Source organism: Microcebus murinus, unplaced genomic scaffold (assembly GCF_040939455.1).
Source record: "Microcebus murinus isolate Inina unplaced genomic scaffold, M.murinus_Inina_mat1.0 scaf006_hap2_Mmur4.0, whole genome shotgun sequence".
Taxonomy (NCBI): domain Eukaryota; kingdom Metazoa; phylum Chordata; class Mammalia; order Primates; family Cheirogaleidae; genus Microcebus; species Microcebus murinus.
In genome coordinates, this window is record NW_027438952.1 from 618,356 (window position 1) to 640,835 (window position 22,480).

At 54.0% G+C, this 22,480-nt stretch overlaps 1 non-coding gene and 1 pseudogene across 1 annotated transcript; both read right to left on the reverse strand.

The window, feature by feature from the left end:
* Positions 1-5,966: 5,966 nt before the first annotated feature.
* LOC142866521 (5S ribosomal RNA) lies at positions 5,967-6,085 on the reverse strand. Its single transcript, XR_012916502.1, has one exon. It is a non-coding gene; the product is annotated as a 5S ribosomal RNA (ribosomal RNA).
* A 3,457-nt stretch (positions 6,086-9,542) lies between these two features.
* LOC142866530 (uncharacterized) lies at positions 9,543-9,661 on the reverse strand (annotated as a pseudogene).
* Between the last annotated feature and the right edge of the window lie 12,819 nt (positions 9,662-22,480).

Consider the following 22,480-nt stretch of genomic DNA (forward strand, 5'->3'; position numbering starts at 1 on the left):
TTGACCGGCAGGTAGGGCGCTGTGTGGAACTGGCTGTGTCCACTTACCCACGGGTGATGGGCATGTAGGGTGCTGTGGGGATCTGGCTGTGTCCACTCATACACGGGAGACTGGCAGGCAGGGCGCAGTGTGAATGTGGCTGTGTCCACTCACCCACGGGAGACGGGCAGGCAGGGTGCAGTGTGGAACTTGCTGTGTCCACTCACCCACGAGACAGACAGGCAGGGCGCAGTGTGGAACTGGCTATGTCCACTCACCCATGGGTGACGGGCAGACAGGGCGCAGTATGGAACGTGCTGTGTCCACACACCCACCGGAGACGGGCAGGCAGGGCGCAGTATAGATGTGGCTGTGCCCACTCACACACGGGAGACAGGCAGGCAGGGCGCAGTGTGGATCTTGCCGTATCCACACACCCACGGGAGACTGGCAGGCAGGGCGCAGTGTGGATGTGGCTGTGTCCATTCACACATCTGTGACGGGCAGGCAGGGCGCAGTTTGGAACTGGCAATGTCCACAACCACCACCAGAGACGGGCAGGCAGGACTCTGTGTGGATGTGCCTGTCTCCACTCAGCCACGGAAGATGGGCAGGCAGGGCACAGTGTGGAAATGGCAGTGTCTACTCACCCACGGGAGATGGGCAGGCAGGGCGCTGAGTGGATCTGGCTGTTTCCACACACCCATGGGATACGGTCAGGCAGGGCGCAGTGTGGAAATGGCTGTGTCCACACACGCACCGGAGACGGGCAGGCAGGGCTCTGTGTGCAACTGGCTGTGACCACACACCCACAGTAGATGGGCAGGCAGGGCGCAGTGTAGATCTGGCTGTGTCCACTCACTCACTGGAGACGGGCAGGCTGGGTGCCGTGTGCATCTGACTGTGTCCACACACCCATGGGAGACGGGCAGGCTGGGCGTCGTGTGGATCCGGCTGTGTGCACACACCCATGGGAGACTGCCAGGCAGGGTTCTGTGTGGAACTCGCTGTGTCCACACACCCACGGGAGACGGGCATGCAGAGTGCAGTGTGGTTCTGGCCGTGTCCACATACCCATGGGAGACGTGCAGGCTGGGCGCCGTGTGGATCTGGTTGTGTCGACACACTCATGAGAGACGGGCAGGCAGGGCACTGTGTGGATCTGGCTATGTCCACTAACCCACGGGAGACGGGCAGGCAGGTCGCAGCACTGTGTGGATCTGGCTGTGTCTACTCACCCACGGGAGACGGGCAGGCAGGGCGCTGTATGGATCTGCCTGTGTCCACTCAACCACAGGAGACGGGCAGGTAGGGCACAGTGTGGATCTTGCCGTGTCCACACACTCATGGGAGATGGGCAGGCAGGGCCCAGTGTTGAACTGGCTGGTTCCACTCACCCAGGGGTGTCGGGCAGACAGGGCGCAGTGTGGAACTGGTGTGTCCACACACCCACGGTAAACGGGAGGCAGGGCGCAGTGTGGATGTGGCTGTGTCCACTCACCCACGGGATTCGGGCAGGCTGGGCGCCGTGTGGATCTGGTTGTGTCGACACACTCATGGGAGATGGGCAGGCAGGGCGCTGTGTGGATCTGGCTGTGTCCACTCACACATGGTTGACGGGCAAGCAGGGTGCAGTGTGGAAATGGCTGTGTACACACACCCACAAGAGACGGGCAGGCAGGGCGCTGTGTGGATGTGGCTATCTCCACTCACCCACAGGAGACTGGCAGGCAGGGCGCAGTGTGGAACTGGCTGTGTCCACTCACCCACGGGAGATGGGCAGTCTGGGTGCAGTGTGGAACTGGCTGTGTCCACTCAACCACGGGAGACGGACAGGCAGGGTGCAGTGTGGATCTGACTTGTCCAATCTCCAATGGGTGACGGGCAGGCAGGGCGCAGTGTGGAACTGGCTGTGTCCACTCACCCACGGAAGACGGGCAGGCAGGGCATGTGTGGATCTGGCTGTGATCACTCACCCATGGGTGACGGGCAAGCAGGACGCAGTGTGGAAATGGCTGTGTCCACACACCCACCAGAGACGGGCAGGCAGGGCATGTGTGGATGTGGCTGTCTCCACTCACCCACGGGAGACAGGCAGGCAGGGCGCAGTGTGGAACTGGCCGTGTCTACTCACCCACAGGAGACGGTCAGGCAGGGTGCTGTGTGGATGTGGCTGTGTCAACACACCCACGGGAGACGAGCAGGCTGGGAGCCGTGTGGATCTGGCTGTGTCCACACACAAACGGGAGACGGGCATGCAGGGCGCAGTGTGCATCTGGCTGTGTCCACTCACGCATGGGTGACGAGAAGGCAGAGCGCAGTGTGGAACTGGCTATGTCCACACACCTACGGGAGACGGTCAGGCAGTGCTCTGTGTGGAACTGACTGTGTCCACACAAGCACGGGAGAGGAGCAGGCCGGGCGCAGTGTGGATCTAGCTGTGTCCACTCACCCATGGGAGACGGGCATGCAGGGCGCAGTACGGATGTGGAGGTGTCCACTCACCAAAGGGAGATGGGCAGGCAGGGCTCTGTGTGGAACTGGCTGTGTCCACTTACTCACGGGAGACGGGCAGGCAGGGCATCGTGTGGATGTGGCTGTGTCCAAAAACCCAAGGGAGACGGTCAGGCAGGGCGCAGTGTGGATGTGGCTGTGTCCACTCAACAATGGGATATGGGCAGGCTGTTCGCCGTGTGGATCTGGCTGTGTCCACTCACCCACGGGAGACGGGCAGGCAGGGCACAGTGTGGATCTGGCTGTGTCCACTCACCCATGGGTGATGAACAGGCAGGGCACAGTGTGGAACTGGCTGTGTCAACACACGCACCGGAGACGTGCAGGTAGGACTCTGTGTGGAACTGGCTGTGTCCACACACCCATGGGAGACGGGCAGGCAGGGCGCAGTGTGGATGTGGCTGTGTCCACTCACCCATGGGAGACGGGCAGGCAGGGCGCAGTGTGGATCTGGCTGTGTCCACTCACCCACGGGAGACGGGCAGGCAGGTCGCAGTGTGGATCTGGCTGTGTCCACTCACCCATGGGAGACGGGCAGGCAGGGCGTAGTGTGGATGTGGCTGTGTCCAATCACCCATGGGAGATGGGCAGGCAGGGCGCAGTGTGGATCTTGCCGTGTCCACACACCAACGGGAGAAGGGCAGGCTGGGCGCCGTGTGGATCTGGCTGTGTCCTCACACACACGGGAGACTTGCACGCAGGGCGCAGTGTACATCTGGCTGTGTCCACTCACCCATGCGTGATGGGCAGGCAGGGCCCAGTGTGGAACTGGCTGTGTACACCCCCACCGGAGACGGGCAGGCAGGGCGCTGTGTGGATGTGGATGTCCCCACTCACCCATGGAAGATGGGCAGGCAGGGCGCAGTGTGGAACTGGCTGTGTCTACTTACCCACGGGAGACGGGCAGGCAGGGCGCTGTGTGGATCTGGCTGTTTCCACACACCCATGGGATACGTTCAGGCAGGGCGCTGTGTGGATCTGGCTGTGTCCACTCACCCACGTGAGACTGGGAGGAAGGGTGCTGTGTGGATGTGGCTGTGTCCACTCACCCACACGAGATGGGCAGGCTGGGCACCGTGACGATCTGGCTGTGTCCACTCACCCACGGGAGACAGGCAGGCAGGGTGCAGTGTGGATCTGGCTGTGATCACTCACCCATGGGTGACGGGCAAGCAGGACGCAGTGTAGAAATGGCTGTGTCCACACACCCACCAGAGACGGGCAGGCAGGGCATGTGTGGATGTGGCTGTCTCCACTCACCCACGGGAGACGGGCAGGCATGGCGCAGTGTGGAACTGGCTGTGTCTACTCTCCCACGGGAGACAGTCAGGCAGGGTGCTGTGTGGATGTGGCTGTGTCAACACACCCACGGGAGACGGGCAGGCTGGGAGCCGTGTGGATCTGACTGTGTCCACACACAAACGGGAGACGGGCATGCAGGGCGCAGTGTGCATCTGGCTGTGTCCACTCACGCATGGGTGATGAGAAGGCAGAGCGCAGTGTGGAACTGGCTATGTCCACACACCTACGGGAGACGGTCAGGCAGTGCTCTGTGTGGAACTGACTGTGTCCACACAAGCACGGGAGAGGAGCAGGCCGGGCGCAGTGTGGATCTAGCTGTGTCCACTCACCCATGGGTGACGGGCAGGCTAGGCGCAGTGTAGAACTGGCTGTGATCACTCACCCATGGGTGACGGGCAAGCAGGACGCAGTGTGGAAATGGCTGTGTCCACTCACCCACCAGAGACGGGCAGGCAGGGCATGTGTGGATGTGGCTGTCTCCACTCACCCACGGGAGATGGGCAGGCAGGGTGCTGTGTGGATGTGGCTGTGTCAACACACCCACGGGAGATGGGCAGGCTGGGAGCCGTGTGGATCTGGCTGTGTCCACACTCCCATGGGAGACGGGCAGGCAGGGCCCAGTGTGGATGTGCCTGTCTCCACTCACCCACGGAAGGTGGGCAGGCAGGGCACAGTGTGGAACTAGCTTTGTCTACTCACCCACGGGTGACGGGCAGACAGGGCGCTGTGTGGATCTGGCTGTGTCAACACACCCACGGGAGACGGGCAGGCTGGGAGCCGTGTGGATCTGGCTGTGTCACTCACACTCACACAAGATGCGCCTCCAGGGCTGGACTCGCCAAGGTGGAGACCTTCCAGCCCCCTCCTCTCCTCACCTGGCCTCCTTCACCTCCCCGCCCCCCACCCCCAGCTCCTGATCCCCACCGCCACCGCCGCCGCCACCGCCACCACGGCCGCCGCCGCCTCCGCCGCCAATTGCACACGCGCTTGTCGCCCGCCCTTTGACCCCAGGCAGGGGCCGCCCTCCGCCACAACCCCTTTCAGCTGGGCCCCCCACCCTGTGGGTGGGCTGCCGCCTATTCCCCTGGGCCAGGGATGGGGCACAGCGCATGGGGGAGGGGAGCGAGTGTATGGGACGTCTCTCTCTCTCTCTAGGGATGTGTCCCATGGGTGGGGTGGCGTGGTTTGTGGGGCACTGAAGAAATCAGTCCCCTCCATCTCCTACCTCTGGAAAACGCCCAAGCCCCTGGAGAACTGCCGGCAACGCGACCATGGGGGCCGGGACCCTCCTCTGTGTCCTCCTGTGAACCAGTGCAAGGGGCCTGGTGAGCGCGCTCACCAGCAAATTGGTACGAACGGATGGACGCCTAAGTGGACGGAGAGGAATCACCTTCATCGGGTGGGTGTCGGGCGGGTGGGGGGAGGGGAGGGGCATACACATCCATTAGGAATGGGGTGGGTGCGCACCGACTGGGGGATGGGCGCACTTGAAGCTCTGACCCAAGGGGGGAGGCTTGGAGAGGGCAAGGCACCCGACCCTAACATTGGTACCCCCACAATACGCTGGAGCAACATGAGAGGTATATGAATAAGAACACAGGGGGGAGGGGGGCACGGGCAACACATGTCACCTGAATACTTGTACTCCCATCATCTGCTTGAAAAGAGAGAGAAAAGAAAATGCAATCATAGAGGTAAGAGACACTTTTTAAAAATAATGAATCCGAAGAGAAAAGTAAAAGGAGGCCTGTGGAGCAGGTCTGGGTGTGACTCCGGATCCCCCAACATCAGGTGCCACCACCAAAGATTCCTGCGTGTAGCCCATAGAACCCCAAAAGCAACGGGACGAGTTCTGGTCACATACTCCCTCAAAATGACATCCTGGCCTTCTTCTGGAACTCCCTCCCCTCTCAGACTCTCAAGGTTTCCTCCAGCGTGTCAGTTCCCACAGAGCAGACCTTTGGTCTGAGACCTGACAGTCCAGATGCCACGCATGCTGCCGCGTGGCCGCGGTGTCGCGGCTTGGGACAAGAGGAGGCCCCACGGTGCGGGCTGGGGCGCCAGGCACCGCGGGCGGGCGCTGAGGGTGGGGGTGACCCCCACCCCGGGCCGCCGCCGCGCTCCCAGAAAGGGGACAGAACGAGAGGCAAAAAAAAAAAAAAAAAAGTAGCAGCCTGTGGCACCCGGTATTCCCAGGCGGTCTCCCATCCAAGTACTAACCAGGCCCGACCCTGCTTAGCTTCCGAGACCAGAGGAGATCGGGGGCGTTCAGGGTGGTGTGGCCCTAGACGGCGGCGGAGGGCGCCCCTGCCCCGCTCGAGAAGCCGAGCCTCTCTGCGCTTTCCCCCCACTGCCCCCGCCGCCTCCGCCGCCGCCGCCGCCGCCTCCCGCCCCAGGCCCCGCGCGGGGCCGGGCCGGTTGAGTTCGCCGGCCGGGTCCTGCGGGCTCCCAGGGACGGGGGTGATGGGCGGGGCGGGGCGGGGCGGGGCGGGGCGGGGGGCTGTCTCTCTATACACACACACACACACTCACACTCACTCACACTCACACAAGATGCGCCTCCACGGCTGGACTCGCCAAGGTGGAGCCCTCCCAGCCCCCCTCGTCTCCTCGCCCGGCCTCCTTCACCTACCCGCTGCCCACCCCCCGCGTGTCGCGGCCCCTGAATGGGAACGCGCACGCGCGCGGGGCGCTCGCTCTTTGACCCCAGCCAGGGGCCGCCCTCCCCCACAACCCCTTTCAGCTGCGCCCCCCCCCTCGCCCTGTGGGTGGGCTGCTGCCTATTCCCCCGGGCCAGGGCTGGGGCACAGCCAGTGTATGGGGCGTCTCTCTCTGGGGATGTGTCCCATGGGTGGGGTGGGGTGGCGTGGTTTGGGGGGCGCTGAAGAAATCAGTCCCCTCCATCTCCTACCTCTGGAAAACGCCCAAGCCCGTGGAGAACTGCCGGCACCGCTTCGTGGGGGCCGGGACCCTCCTCCGTGTCCTCCTGTGAACCAGTGCAAGGGGCCTGGGCCTGGCCGGGGCTGCATTGGACCCCAACCACCCTGGCGTGTGGACTCGCTAAAAATCGGCGATTAGATATTGGATTCCAGCTTCCTTGAGGTCATTTCACTAATGAGTGCACCGGAAAGAGTTTCCTAATCCATCTGTGAGGGTGGCAACTGAAAGAGAATTTTAAAGCTGACAGAATAGGCGAGGGAAGGCATAGGAGATTTCCACACCCAGCAAGGAAGACTTTCCCGAAATGGAAGAAAGAAACGAGCAAACAGAGACACCGGTAGCCCGCCCGAATCAGAGTCTGCCCCTTAGAGAAAGCACCCTGACCAGGTTCACCCGTGGGTGGGTGGCGAGCTAGCGGCATTCAGAAGAGCGAGGCCCGCAGTCTGTGCGGAAGACACCTGCACTCGGGTGTGTGTGGCGGCGCGATTCACAAGCAGCTCCAGATGTTAAACCAAGGAGAAGCCAGGGAGTTCCCAACGCCCCAGGTGTCCTAAGCCCACGACTGGCTGCTGTGGGAATGCGAAGCCCGGCTCCTTGTCTCAGAGCGGGGTTCCCAGGAGGATCAGGCTGAAGCTGGGACTTGGCCTCAAAGTGTCCCCTCGCATGGCCACCCCCTTCCCCTTCCTGCTCCTCTACTCCTGGTGCCCCTCCATCCAGGGGCCAGACCTTAAAGAGTCACCGCAAGAGAATCCTGGTCCCAAGGGAGCCTTCTGGGGGACCGGTGCTGAGAGAGGTTGTGGGCATGGCCCGCTGGGGCTCTGCCCGACCCAGGGCTGAGAGATGCCACCTCCCAGCTCCGGGTCCCTGCAGGAAGTGTTGGCAAGCACAGGGCCAGTCCTCCAAAGGCCCAGGTGCAGGGAGCCCAGGCCAAGCAGCCTGTGGAAGAAGCCACTTGCCGTGCCACCCCGGGAACAGGACTGCAGGCCCCGGCCCTTCCCACCTCCTCCTCCTCCTCATCCTCCTCCCCCCCGCCCCCCCCGACATGGCACAGGGCTCAGAGACACCTCAGACTCTAGCTACCCAAAGTGCAAAGGGCATCAGTTGCTCCTCCAACCCCCCCGCCCAGCAGACCACGTTGTCCAGCCAGCCCCCGGGCCTCCCTGGGGTGCCCAGCACAAAAGTGCAGACAACCACCGGACCCTCAATCTCAGTTTTCGGATGTTTTTGAAACTCTAAGGACCCGCAGGCCAGCTGGGCCTTCGGGCAGGACAGAGAGCCCCGGAATCCGACGTGGAGAGCTGCGTGTACGTCCCCATCAGGAGGCGGTCCCCACCTCCGCGGCTCTCCCCTTGCGGGGAGCGGCAGCCCAGCCGGCAGCCGCAGGGCCTCAGGGAAGACACCAGGCTGGGCCCCTGCGGCACAGCGGGGGCACGTCCCCCGCACTCACGCGACTTAGGGACGGCTGCTGGAGACTGCTGCGGCCACCCTGCTGCCGGGTTTCTGGAGGGCTTCCTGGAAGCAGCGTCCACACCAAGCCCTTGGAAGGCCCAGGCGACGGAGGAGCCGGTCAGGCAGGGGCCGAGGACGGTGAGAGGCCGGGCGGGAAGGAGTGTGTCAGGCAGGGGCAGAGGACGGTGACAGGCCGGGCGGGAAGGAGCCGGTCAGGCGGGGGCCCAGGACAGTGACGGGCCTGGCCGGGGAGGAGTGCGTCAGGCAGGGGCAGAGGAGACGGGCTGGGTAAGGGTTAGGGTTACAGTTAGGGCACAATTCACAATCGCAAAGACGTGGAAGCGACCCGAGTGCCCATCCATCCAGGAGTGCATTAATAAAATGTGGCGCGTGGACACCACGGAGTGCTATTCGGCTGTGAGGAGCAGCGGTGAGAGGGCGCCTCTCGTGTTCTCCTGGCCAGAGCTGGAACCCTTTCCAGTAAGCCAGGTATCCCAAGAATGGACACACGAGCACCACGTGAGCGCGCTCACCGGCAAACTGGTACGAACGGATGGACACCTAAGTGGACAGAGAGGAATCACCTTCATCAGGTGGGTGTCGGGCGGGTGGGGGGAGGGGAGGGGCATACACATCCATTAGGCATGGGGTGGGTGCGCACCAACTGGGGGATGGGCGCACTCGAAGCTAATGACCCGAGGGGGGAGGCTTGGAGAGGGCAACGTACCCGACCTTAACATTGGTACCCCCACAATACGCTGGAGCAACATGAGAGGTAAATGAATAAGAACACAGGGGGGAGGGGGGCGCGGGCAACACATGTCACCTGAATACTTGTACTCCCATCATCTGCTTGAAAAGAGAGAGGAAAGAAAATGCAATCATAGAGGTAAGAGACACTTTTTAAAAATAATGAATCCGAAGAGAAAAGTAAAAGGAGGCCTGTGGAGCAGGTCTGGGTGTGACTCCGGATCCCCCAACATCAGGTGCCACCACCAAAGATTCCTGCGTGTAGCCCATAGAACCCCAAAAGCAACGGGACGAGTTCTGGTCACATACTCCCTCAAAATGACATCCTGGCCTTCTTCTGGAACTCCCTCCCCTCTCAGACTCTCAAGGTTTCCTCCAGCGTGTCGGTTCCCACAGAGCAGACCTTTGGTCTGAGACCTGACAGTCCAGATGCCACGCATGCTGCCGCGTGGCGGCGGTGTCGCGGCTTGGGACAAGAGGAGGCCCCACGGTGCGGGCTGGGGCGCCAGGCACCGCGGCGGGCGCTGAAGGTTGGGGTCACCCCCACCCCGGGCCGCCGCCTTGCTCCCAGAAAGGGGACAGAACAAGAGGCAAAAAAAAAAAGCAGCAGCCTGTGGCACCCGGTATTCCCAGGCGGTCTCCCATCCAAGTACTAACGAGGCCCGACCCTGCTTAGCTTCCGAGACCAGACGAGGTCGGGGGCGTTCAGGGTGGTGTGGCCCTAGACAGCGGCGGAGGGCGCCCCTGCCCTGCTCAAGAAGCCGAGCCTCTCTGCGCTTCCCCGCCGCCTCCTCCCGCCCCAGGCCCCGCGCCGGGCCGGGCCGGTTGAGTTCGCAGGCCGGGTCCCATGGGCTCCAAGGGACAGGGGTGATGGGCGGGGCAGGGCGGGGCGGGGCGGGGCGGGGTGCTGTCTCTCTCTACACACACACACACACTCACACTCACTCACACTCACACAAGATGCGCCTCCACGGCTGGACTCGCCAAGGTGGAGCCCTCCCAGCCCCCCTCGTCTCCTGGCCCGGCCTCCTTCACCTACCCGCTGCCCACCCCCAGCGCGTGGCCGCTGCTGACGCAGACTGCCCACGCGTGCGCGCGTGCTGGGCGCTCGCCCTTTGACCCCAGCCAGGGGCCGCCCTCCCCCACAACCCCTTTCAGCTGCGCCCCCCCCTCGCCCTGTGGGTGGGCTGCCGCCTATTCCCCTGGGCCAGGGCTGGGGCACAGCCAGTGTATGGGGCGTCTCTCTCTGGGGATGTGTCCCATGGGTGGGGTGGTGTGGCGTGGTTTGGGGGGCGCTGAAGAAATCAGTCCCCTCCATCTCCTACCTCGGGAAAACGCCCAAGCCCGTGGAGAACTGCCGGCACCGCTTCGTGGGGGCCGGGACCCTCCTCCGTGTCCTCCTGTGGCCCAGTCCAAGGGGCCTGGGCCTGGCCGGGGCTGCATTGGACCCCGACCACCCTGGCGTGTCGACTCGCTAAAAATCGGCCATTAGATATTGGATTCCAGCTTCCTTGAGGTCATTTCACTAATGAGTGCACCCGAAAGAGTTTCCTAATCCATCTGTGAGGGTGGCAACTGAAAGAGAATTTTAAAGCTGACAGAATGGGCGAGGGAAGGCATAGGAGATTTCCACACCCAGCAAGGAAGACTTTCCCGAAATGGAAGAAATAAACGAGCAAACAGAGACACCGGTAGCCCGCCCGGAAAAGAGTCTGCTCCTTAGAGAAAGCACCCTGACCAGGTTCACCCGTGGGTGGTTGGCGAGCTAGCAGCATTCAGAAGAGCGAGGCCCGCAGTCTGTGCGGAAGACACCTGCACTCGGGTGTGTGTGGCGGCACGATTCACAAGCAGCTCTAGATGTTAAACCAAGGAGAAGCCAGGGAGTTCCCAACGCCCCAGGTGTCCTCAGCCCACGACTGGCTGCTGTGGGAATGCGAAGCCCGGCTCCTTGTCTCAGAGCGGGGTTCCCAGGAGGATCAGGCTGAAGCTGGGACTTGGCCTGAAAATGTCCCCTTGCATGGGCACCCCCTTCCGCTTCCGGCTCCTCTACTCCTGGTGCCCCTCCATCCAGGGGCCAGACTTTAAGAAGTCACCCGCAGGAGAATCCTGGTCCCAAAGGAGCCTTCTGGGGGACCCGTGCTGAGAGAGGTTGTGGGCATGGCCCGCTGGGGCTCTGCCCGACCCAGGGCTGGGAGATGCAACCTCCAAGCTCCGGGTCCCTGCACGAAGCGTTGGCAAGAACAGGGCAGTCCTCCAAAGGCCCAGGTGCAGGGAGCCCAGGCCAAGCAGCCTGTGGAAGAAGCCACTTGCTGGGCCACCCCGGGAACAGGACTGCAGGTCGCGGCCCCTCCCACCTCCTCCCCGACATGGCGCAGCGCTCAGAGACACCTCGGACGCTGCTACCAAAGTCCAAAGGGCATCGGTTGCTCCTCCAAAGCCCCCGAGCAGACCGTGTTGTCCAGCCAGCCCCTGGGCCTCCCTGGGGTGCCCAGCACAAAAGTGCAGACAACCACCGGACTCGCAATCTCAGTTTGAGGATGTTTCTGCCACTCTAAGGACCCGCAGGCCAGCTGGGCCTTCAGGCAGGACAGAGAGCCCCGGAATCCGACGTGGAGAGCTGCGTGGACGTCCCCATCAGGAGGCGGTCCCCACCTCCGCGGCTCTCCCCTTGCGGGGAGCAGCAGCCCCAGGGCCTCAGGGAAGACACCAGGCTGGGCCCCCGCGGCACAGCGGGGCACGTCTCCCGCAGGCGACTTAGCGATGCCTGGGCCAGACTGCTGCGGCCGCCCTGTTGCCGGGTTCCTGGAGGGCTTCCTGTAAGCAGCGTCCACACCAAGCCCCTGGAAGGCCCAGGCGATGGAGGAGCCGGTCAGGCAGGGGCCGAGGACGGTGACAGGCCGGGCGGGAAGGAGGTGGTCCGGCAGGGGCCCAGGAGAGCGACGGGCCTGGCCGGGGAGGAGCAAGTCAGGCAGTGGCCCTGGTGGTGGCCCGGGCGGGGAGGAGCCTGTCAGGCAGGGGCAGAGGACGGTGACGGTGACTGGCCGGTGCAGGAAGGAGCTGGTCAGGCATGTGCAGGGCCTGAGGACAGTGACGGGCCTGGCGGGGGAGGAGCGCGTCACGCAGGGGCAGAGGAGATGGGCTGGGTAAGGGGTAGGGTGACAGTTAGGGCACAATTCACAATCGCAAAGATGTGGAAGCGACTGGAGTGCCCATCCATCCAGGAGTGCATTAATAACATGTGGCGCGTGGACACCACGGAATGCTATTCGGCTGTGAGGAACAGCAGTGAGAGGGCACCTCTCGTGTTCTCCTGGCCGGAGCTGGAACCTGTTCCAGTAAGCCAAGTATCCCAAGAATGGACACAGGAACACCACCTGCGTGCTCACTGTCAAATTGGGAGTAACCCATGGACACCTAATGGGACGTAGAGGAATCACCGTGATAGGGTGGAGGTCGGTCGTGTGGGGGTATGGGATGGGCATACACACCCATTAGGAATGGGGTGGGTGCGCACCAACTGGGGGATGGGCGCACTTGAAGCTCTCACCAGAGGGGGGAGGCGAGGAGAGGGCAATGTATCCGACCTTAACATTGGTACCCCCACAATTCGCTGCTAAAACATGAGAGATAAATGAACAAGGCAACAGGGGTAGGGGGGCACAGGCAATACCTGGAACCTGAATACTTGTACTCCCATAATCTGCTTGAAAATAGAGAGAAAAGAAAATGCAATAATGGAGGTTAGATGCATTTTTTTTTTTAGAGACTGAGTCTAGCTTTGTTGCTCCGGCTAGATTGAGTGCCATGGTGTCAGCCTAGCTCACAGCAACCTCAATCTCCTGGACTGAAGCAATCCTGCTGCCTCAGCCTCCCAAGTAGCTGGGACTACAGGCATGCGCCACCATGCCCGGCTAACATTTTTTTTGCATATATATATATATTAGTTGGCCAATTAATTTCTTTCTATTTATAGTAGAGATGGGGTCTCGCTCTTGCTCAGGCTGGTTTCGAACTCCTGACCTCGAACAATCCACCCACCTTTGCCTCCCAGTGTGCTAGTATTACAGGCGTTAGCCACCATGCCCGGCCAAGAGGCATTTTTTTTAAAAAAAATGACTCCGAAATGAAAAGTAAAAGTAGGCCTGTCGAGCACGTCTGTGTGTGACTGTGCATCCCCCAACATCCTGTGCCACCACCAAAGATTCCTACGTGTAGTCCATAGAACGCCAAAATCAATGGAAAGAGTTCTGGTCACATACTCCCTCAAAATGACATCCTGGCCTTCTACAACTCCCTCCCCTCTCAGACTCTCAAGGTTTCCTCCAGCCTGTTGGTTCCCACAGACCAGACCCTTGGTCTGAGTCCCGACCGTCCCGATGCCATGCCTGTTGTCGCTTGGCTGCAGTGCTGCAGCTTTGGGCAAGAGGAGGCCCCACGGAGTGGGCTGGGGTGCCAGGCACGGTGGTGGGTGCTGAGGGTTGGGGTCACCCCCCTGGACCCCCGCCGTGCTCTCCAAATGGTGACAGAACAAATGCCATTGACAGTGACAATTACATCAACAGTGACAATGACATCGACATTGACAATGACAATGACAGTGACAGTGACATCAGCAGTGACAATAACATCGACAGTGATAATCACAATGACAGTGACAATGACATCAACAGTGACAATGACAGTGACAATGACATCGACAGTGACAATAACAGTGGCAATGACATGCACGGTGACAATGACATCGACAATGACATGGACAGTGACCATGACATCGTCAGTGACAATCACAATGACAATGACAATGACAACAGTGACAATGACATCAACAGTGACAATGACAATGACATCGACAGTTACAATGACATCGACAGTGACAATGACATCGACATTGACAATGACAATGACATCGACAGTGACAATGACAGTGACAATGACATCCACAGTGACAATGACATCGACAGTGACAATGACTTCAACAGTGACAATGACAACAGTGACAATGACATCGGCAGTGACATCAACAGTGACAATGACAACAGTGACAATGACATCGGCAGTGACAATGACAACAGTTACAATGATATCGACAGTGACAATGACATCGACTGTGACAATGACATCGACAGTGACAATATCAACAGTGACAATGACAGTGACAGTGACATTGACAATGACAATGACATCGACAGTGACAATGACATGGACAGTGACATCAACAGTGACAATGACATTGACAATGACAATGACAGTGACAATGACATCGAAAATGGCATTGACGGTGACAATGACATCGACAGTCACAATGACAACAGTGACACTGTCATCAGCAGTGACATCGACAGTGACAATGACATCAACAGTGACAATGACAGTGACAATGACATCGACAGTGACAATAACAGTGACAATGACTTCGACAGTGACAATGACAGTGACAATGACTTCGACAGTGACAATGACAATGACATCGACAGTGACAATGATATCAACAGTGACAATGACATGGACAGTGACATTGATATCAACAGTGACAATGACATGTACAGTGACAGTGACAATGACATCGACAGCGAAAATGACAATGACATCAACAGTGAAAATGACAATGTCATCAACAGTGACAATGACATGGACAGTGACAATGACAGTGACAGTGACAATAACATCGACAGTGACAATCACAATGACAGTGACAATGACAACAGTGACAATGACAACAGTGACAATTACATCGGCAGTGACAATGACAACAGTGACAATGACAGTGGCAGTGACAATGACATCGACAGTGACAATGACAAGTGACAATGACAATGACATCAACAGTGACAATGATATCAACAGTGACAATGACAATGACATGGACAGTGACATTGATATCAACAGTGACAATGACATCTACAGTGACAGTGACAATGACATCAACAGTGAAAATGACAATGACATCAACAGTGAAAATGACAATGTCATCAACAGTGACAATGACAGTGACAGTGACAATGACATCGACAGTGACATCGACAGTGACAATCACAATGACAGTGACAATGACATCAACAGTGACAATGACATGGACAGTGACAATGACAGTGACAATGACATCGACAGTGACCATGACAATGACAGTGACAATGACATCGGCAGTGACAATGACAATGACAACAGTGATAATGACATCGGCAGTGACAATGACATCGACAGTGACAATGACAACAGTGACAATGACATTGGCAGTGACAATGACATCAACAGTGACAATGACATCGACAGTGACAATGACAATGACATCTACAGTGACAATGACAGTTGCAATGACATCAACAGTGACAATGACAATAACATCAAGTGACAATGACATCAACAGTGACAATGACAGTGACAATGACATCAGCAGTGACAATGACAGTGACAATTACATCGACAGTGACAATCACAGTGACAATGACAGTGACAGTGACAATTACATAAACAGTGACAATGACATCTACAGTGACAATGACAACATTGACAATGACAATAGTGACAATGACATCAACAGTGACAATGACAATGACATCAACAGTGACAATGAGAATGACATCGACAGTGACAATGACAATCACAGTGACAATATCGACAGTGACAATATCGACAGTGACAATGAAAAGTGATAATGACATTGGCAGTGACAATGACATCAGCAGTGACAATGACCACAGTTGTCACCATATTGTCACCATGTTGTCACCATATTGTCAACTGTTGTCACCAAATTGTCGCATGTTGTCACCATGATGTCACCAAATTGTCACCTGTTGTCACCAAATTGTCACCTGTTGTCACCAAATTGTCGCATGTTGTCACCATGTTGTCACCAAATTGTCACCTGTTGTCACCTGTTGTCACCATGTTGTCAATAAAATGTCACATGTTGTCTCCATATTGTCACCAAATTGTCACCAAATTGTCACATGTTGTCACCTGTTGTCACCAAATTGTCACATGTTGTCACCAAATTGTCACCTGTTGTCACCAAATTGTCACCGAATTGTCACCTATTGTCACCAAATTGTCACATGTTGTCACCATATTGTAACCATATTGTCACATGTTGTCACCTGTTTTCACCAAATTGTCACCTGTTGTCACCAAATTGTCACATGTTGTCACCGTATTGTCACCAAATTGTCACCATATTGTCACCAAATTGTCACATGTTGTCACCTGTTGTCACCAAATTGTCACCTGTTGTCACCAAATTGTCACATGTTGTCACCATATTGTCACCAAATTGTTGCATGTTGTCACCATATTGTCACCATATTGTCACATGTTGTCACCATATTGTCACCTGTTGTCACCAAATTGTCACATGTCACCATATCGTCACCTGTTGTCACCAAATTGTCACCTGTTGTCACAATATTATCACGTTTGTCACCATATTGTCTCATGTTGTCACTATATTGTCACGTTTGTCAGAATTTTGTCACCATATTGTCACATGTTGTCACATTATTGTCACCAAATTGTCACATGCTGTCAAAATATTCTCACCAAATTGTCACATGTCACAATATTGTCACGTTTGTCACAATATTGTCATAATTTTGTCACAATATTGTCACCAAATTGTCACATGTTGTCACCAAATTGTCACCAAATTGTCGCATGTTGTCACCATATTGTCACCAAATTGTCACATGTTGTCACCGTATTGTCACCAAATTGCCGCATCTTGTCACCATATTGTCACCATATTGTCACCAAATTGTCGCATGTTGTCACCATATTGTCACCATATTGTCGCCAAATTGTCACTATGTTGTCACCATGTTGTCACCAAATTGTCACCAAATTGTCACATGTTGTCACCATATTGTCACCAAATTGTCACCTGTTGTCACCATATTGTCACCTGTTGTCACCTGTTTTTACCTGTTGTCACCAAATTGTCACCTGTTGTCACCTGTTGTCACCAAATTGTCACCTGTTGTCACCTGCTGTCACCATGTTGTCAATAAAATGTCACATGTCTCCATATTGTCACCAAATTGTCACCTATTGTCACCATATTGTCACCAAATTGTCACATGTTGTCACCAAATTGTCACCAAATTGTCACATGTTGTCACCAAATTGTCACCTGTTGTCACCAAATTGTCACCATATTGTCACATCTTGTCACCATAATGTCACCATGTTGTCACCTGTTGTCACCATATTGTCACCTGTTGTCACCAAATTGTCACCAAATTGTCACCAAATTGTCGCATGTTGTCACCATATTATCACCAAATTGCCACATTTTGTCACTATGTTGTCACCTGTTTTCACCATATTGTCACCAAATTGTCACCAAATTGTCACGTTGTCACCATGTCACCAAATTGTCACCATATTGTCACCAAATTGTCGCATGTTGTCACCATATTGTCACCAAATTGTCACCTGTTGTCACCAAATTGTCACCAAATTGTCACTTGTCACCGTATTGTCACCATATTGTCACCATATTGTCGCATGTTGTCACCAAATTGTCACAAAGTTGTCACCATATTGTCACCAAATCGTCACATGTTGTCACCATATTGTCACCAATTTGTCTCCTGTTGTCACCAAATTGTCACGTCACCATATCGTCACCTGTTGTCACCAAATTGTCACATGTTGTCACCTGTTGTCACAATATTATCACGTTTGTCACCATATTGTCTCATGTTGTCACTATATTGTCACATGTTTGTCAGAATTTTGTCACCGTATTGTCACATGTTGTCACATTATTGTCACCAAATTGTCACATGTTGTCAAAATATTCTCACCAAATTGTCACATGTCACAATATTGTCACGTTTTTCACAATATTGTCATAATTTTGTCACAATATTGTCACCAAATTGTCACATATTTGTCACAATATTGTCACATGTTTGTCACAATATTGTCACGTTTATCACAATATTATCACAATATTGTCACTTGTTTGTCACAATATTGTCACATGATTTTCACAACATGTCACAATATTGTCACAATATGATTTTCACGTGTCACAATATTATCACAATATTGTCACAATATGATTTTCACAGTGTCACAATATTGTCACATGTTTTTCACAACATGTCACAATTTTGTCACAATATGGTTTTCACAACATGTCACAATATTGTCACAATATGATTTTCACAACATGTCATAATGTCACAATATTGTCACAATATGATTTTCACAACATGTCACAATATCTCATAATATTGTCACTATATGATTTTCACAACGTCACATTGTCACAATATTGTCACAATATGATTTTCTACGGAGCTGAAAATAACCAACCGCTCCGGTTTGACAGCGTAGCCTCCTGTGTTTTCGCTGAGCCTCAAATACTTTTCTCGTGGGACAAGAATGGCGTCCTGGACCGTTGGTGCCTCTCTCTGATCCAAGATGCTCCCCAAATCCACTGGGGTCTTCAGAGGGGGTTTCCTCGTCAGCTCTAGCTTGCAGCGCAGAGAAGTGACGTCTCAAGTGGGCCTCTTTCTGTCATTTTTCTCTATATTTTGGCACACCCACACACATGCACACAACAATGCGTGCCAAACACTATCCTACACACACACACACACACACACACGCGCGCGCGCGCGCGCACGGGTAAGAAAAAGAAATAACCACTTCGCTACTTAAGACTCTAACTGGAAAAGGCAGAGGCAGGGCAACTGGCAAAATGCATGGTCATGGGCTTGCTTTCTTCTTTTTCCTGACTCCCAGATTTATTCCTGGGACTCCCGGACAAATTTCTAGGCTGTGAAGATGGGGATGGGGAGAGTTGAATTGCTCTAGCATTTGCACCAAGAAAAAAATCACACTGAAAAAGGAGAAGAAAGAAGAGAGGGACCCAACATTTTATGGGCTACTCACCAGCACTGCGCACGGCATTTAGAGAAGGCTCTCGGCTCAGTTCGGTCTTGGAGAACAGTCTGTTGAAGGAGCAGGCTTCTCACCATTTTACAGGGGAGTAACACTGCAGCTCAGAGAGGTTGCTGACTGGCCGAAAGCCACACAGCTAGTGGCTTCGAGGAGAGAGGAGACGTCTGACCCAGAGCTGATTCCAAAGCTCGCCCTCACTTCCATGCAGCACAGGCTTCTCTAGGTGGCCTTGAAGACGCCAGACGGGTGATTCCTGAGAACTCAGCCATCATGGCTGCACCACACTGTGCATGTGCTCAGTGCCACTAACCGACACACTTATAAATGGGTAAGGGACCAAAGTTTATGGTATAAATATTGTACCACCATTAAAAAAATATATTTCATGCCATGACAGTGGATAAGTTCTTTTTTTAAAAAAATATTTCCTGGTTTCCCCTTTTACAGAAGCTACAGCTGCCCCGATTCCAAAGCTCTTTATTAGAATCTGCTCTTGCTAGTTGCAAAGAGACGTAAGAGAGAGGAAAAGTCAATGCCTGAATCTGAAGGTTCAAAGGACAGGCTGACTCTCGTTAGGGGCCGATGCAGCCGATAACTCTCAGCCAATGCTCACTGACCATTCTGGAAAACCTGGGGCCCTTCAAAGAATCTTGCTAAATCTCTATTCTGCCTGTGCTCTATAAACGGCTAAACAAAGCCTGGATGACAGCGTGTGTGTTTCCAGAATGGTTTACCAAATATCTTCAGCCACTGCTGAGACCTGCTGCTCAGAAGAAAGATTTCTTTCAAATATGAACAGCTTGTTAATCCTAGCACTCAGGGAGGCCGAGGCGGGAGGATCGCTCAAGGTCAGGAGTTCGAAACCAGCCTGAGCAAGAGCGAGATCCCCGTCTCTACTAAAAATAGAAAGAAATTAATTGGCCAACTAAAAATATATAGAAAAAAAATTAGCCAGGCATGATGGCACATGCCCATAGTCCCAGCTACTCGGGAAGCTAAGGCAGGAGGATCACTTGAGGTCAGGAGTTCAAAACCAGCCTGAGAAAGAGCAAGACCCTTTCTCTACTAAAAATAGAAAGAAATTAATTGGCCAACTAAAAATATATAGAAAAAATGAGCCGGGCATGGTGGCGCATGCCTGTAGTCCCAGCTACTCGGGAGGCTGAGGTAGGAGGATCGCTTGAGCCCAGGAATTTGAGGTTGCTGTGAGCGAGGCTGATGCCACGGCACTCTAGCCCAGGTGACAGAGCAAGACTCTGTCTAAAATATATATATATATATATATGAAATTTATTACAGCTTGTTGACAAGGTACCTGGTCACCCAAGAGCTCTAATGGAGATATGCACACAGATGAATGTTACTTTCATGCTCCATTCTGCAACCCATGGATCAAGTTGTAACTCTGACTTTCAAGTCTTATTATTTAATAAGTATAATTTGTAAGGCTACAGCTGCCATAGATAGCGAATCCTCTGATAGATTTGGGCAACGTCGACTGAAAACCCTCTGGAAAGGATTCGGCATTCTAGATGCCATTAAGAACCCCTGTGACTCATGGGAGGAGGTCAAAATAGCCAGGTGAACAGGAGCTTGCAATCAGTGGATTCCAACCCTCGTGGATGACTTTGGGGACTTCAGGCTTCAGCAGAGGGAATGACCACAAAGGTGGAAATAACAAGAGAGCTAGAAGTGGAGCTCGAAGATGCGACTAAACTCGATCCAATCTCATGATGGAACTTGAACAGAGGAGGAGTTGCTTCTTATGGGTGACCAAAGAAAGTGGTTTCTTGAGATGGAATTTACTCCTGGTGAAGATGCTGTGAGTATTGCTGAAATGGCTACCAAGGATTTAGAACATTCCAGCAACTTAGTGAGTAAAGCGGCCGCAGCCTTGGAAAGGACTGACTCCAATGTCGAAAGGAGTTGTCCTGTGGCTGATCAAATAGTATCACGTGCTCAAGAGAAACCTTTTGCCGAAGGAAGAGTCCATCGAAGAGGCAACCCGCACAGGTCTCTTATCTTAAGCAATTGCCACAGCTACCTTAACCTCCAGTGACCACCACCCTAATCAATCAGTAGCCACCAATATGCAGGCAAGACCTTCGATCAGCAAAAAAAAAAAACATTAAGACTCAGCGGAAGGCTGAGATGGTCATTACCACTTTCTAGCAATAAAGTATTTTTATTTAGTTATATTTTTAATTTTTTAATTTTTTTTTGAGACAGAGTCTCACTCTGTCGCCCAGACTAGAGTACCATATGGTCAGCCTCGCTCACAGCAACCTCCAACTCCTGGGCTCAAGCTATCCTCCTGCCCCAGCCTCCCAAGTAGCTGGGACTATAAGCATGCGACACCATGCCCGGATGATTTTTTCTATGTATTTTTAGTTGGCCAATTAATTTCTTTCTATTTATAGTAGAGACGGGGTCTCGCTCTTGCTCAGGCTGGTTTCGAACTCCTGACCTCGAGCAATCTGCCTGCCTCGGCCTCCCAGAGTGCTAGGATGACAGGTGTGAGCCACTGCACCCGGCCAATAAAGTATTTTTAAATCAAGGTATGTACATTATTTTTTCTGACAAGATGCTATTGCATACTTAATAGATTACAGTATAATATAAACATAACTTTTATATCTGCACTGGAAGACCAAAAACTTTGTGTGACTTGCTTTTATTGCAACATTCACTTTATTGCAGTGGTCTAGAAGTGACCCTGCAGTGTCTCTGAAGTCTGCCTGTCACATAAACATTTGCAGCAACCCCAGTTTCCTCGTGTGAATAATGATGTCTATCTCATAAATGGCTTTAATACGAAAATGCAAGAATGTGCTTAGACTATGATATCCCTGGCATATTGTAAATGTTCAATTAAAGATAACTAATAGGATGATGATAAAATTCATAATCTGGGCCCAGCCTGGGTGGCTCACAGCTGTCATCCTAGCACTCTGGGCGGCTGAGGCAGGCGGATTGCTCGAGGTCAGGAGTTCAAAACCAGCCTGAGCAAGAGCAAGACACCGTCTCTACTATAAATGGAAAGAAATTCATTGGCCAACTAATATATATAGAAAAAATTAGCCGGGTGTGGTGGCGCATGCCTGTAGTCCCAGCTACTCGGGAGGCTGAGGCAGGAGGATCGCTTGAGCCCAGGAGTTTGAGGTTGCTGTGAGCGAGGCTGACGCCATGGCACTCACTCTAGCCTGGACAACAAAGCGAGACTCTGTCTTAAATAAGAAAAAAGAAATCATGATCTATTATTACTTCAGATAATTTATATTCTGATAAACCTAGATCCTTTCCCACTGGATTTAAAGAAATCAGAGAGTAGAAAGTACAATTAATGATATACATTTTTTTCTGGTTGTATTTACAGAGAAGTAGGAGGTGGAACGAGCCAGCTTTGGCAGGATTTTGTGGAGATGGGACCCATTTCTAAAATTACTAAGCATTTCCTTTTCTGAGGAAGCCTGTTCTCTTCCTTTGAAAGTGGATTTATTACCCAGACATTAATTGAAAGACCCCAGGGCCGAAAGCTCTTCGTCCAAATAACCGTGCACACACTACCAGTTCATTTCTTATCCATCGCCCTGGCAAGGTTCAACAAAAGCAAAGAGAAGATGAATGGACTCAG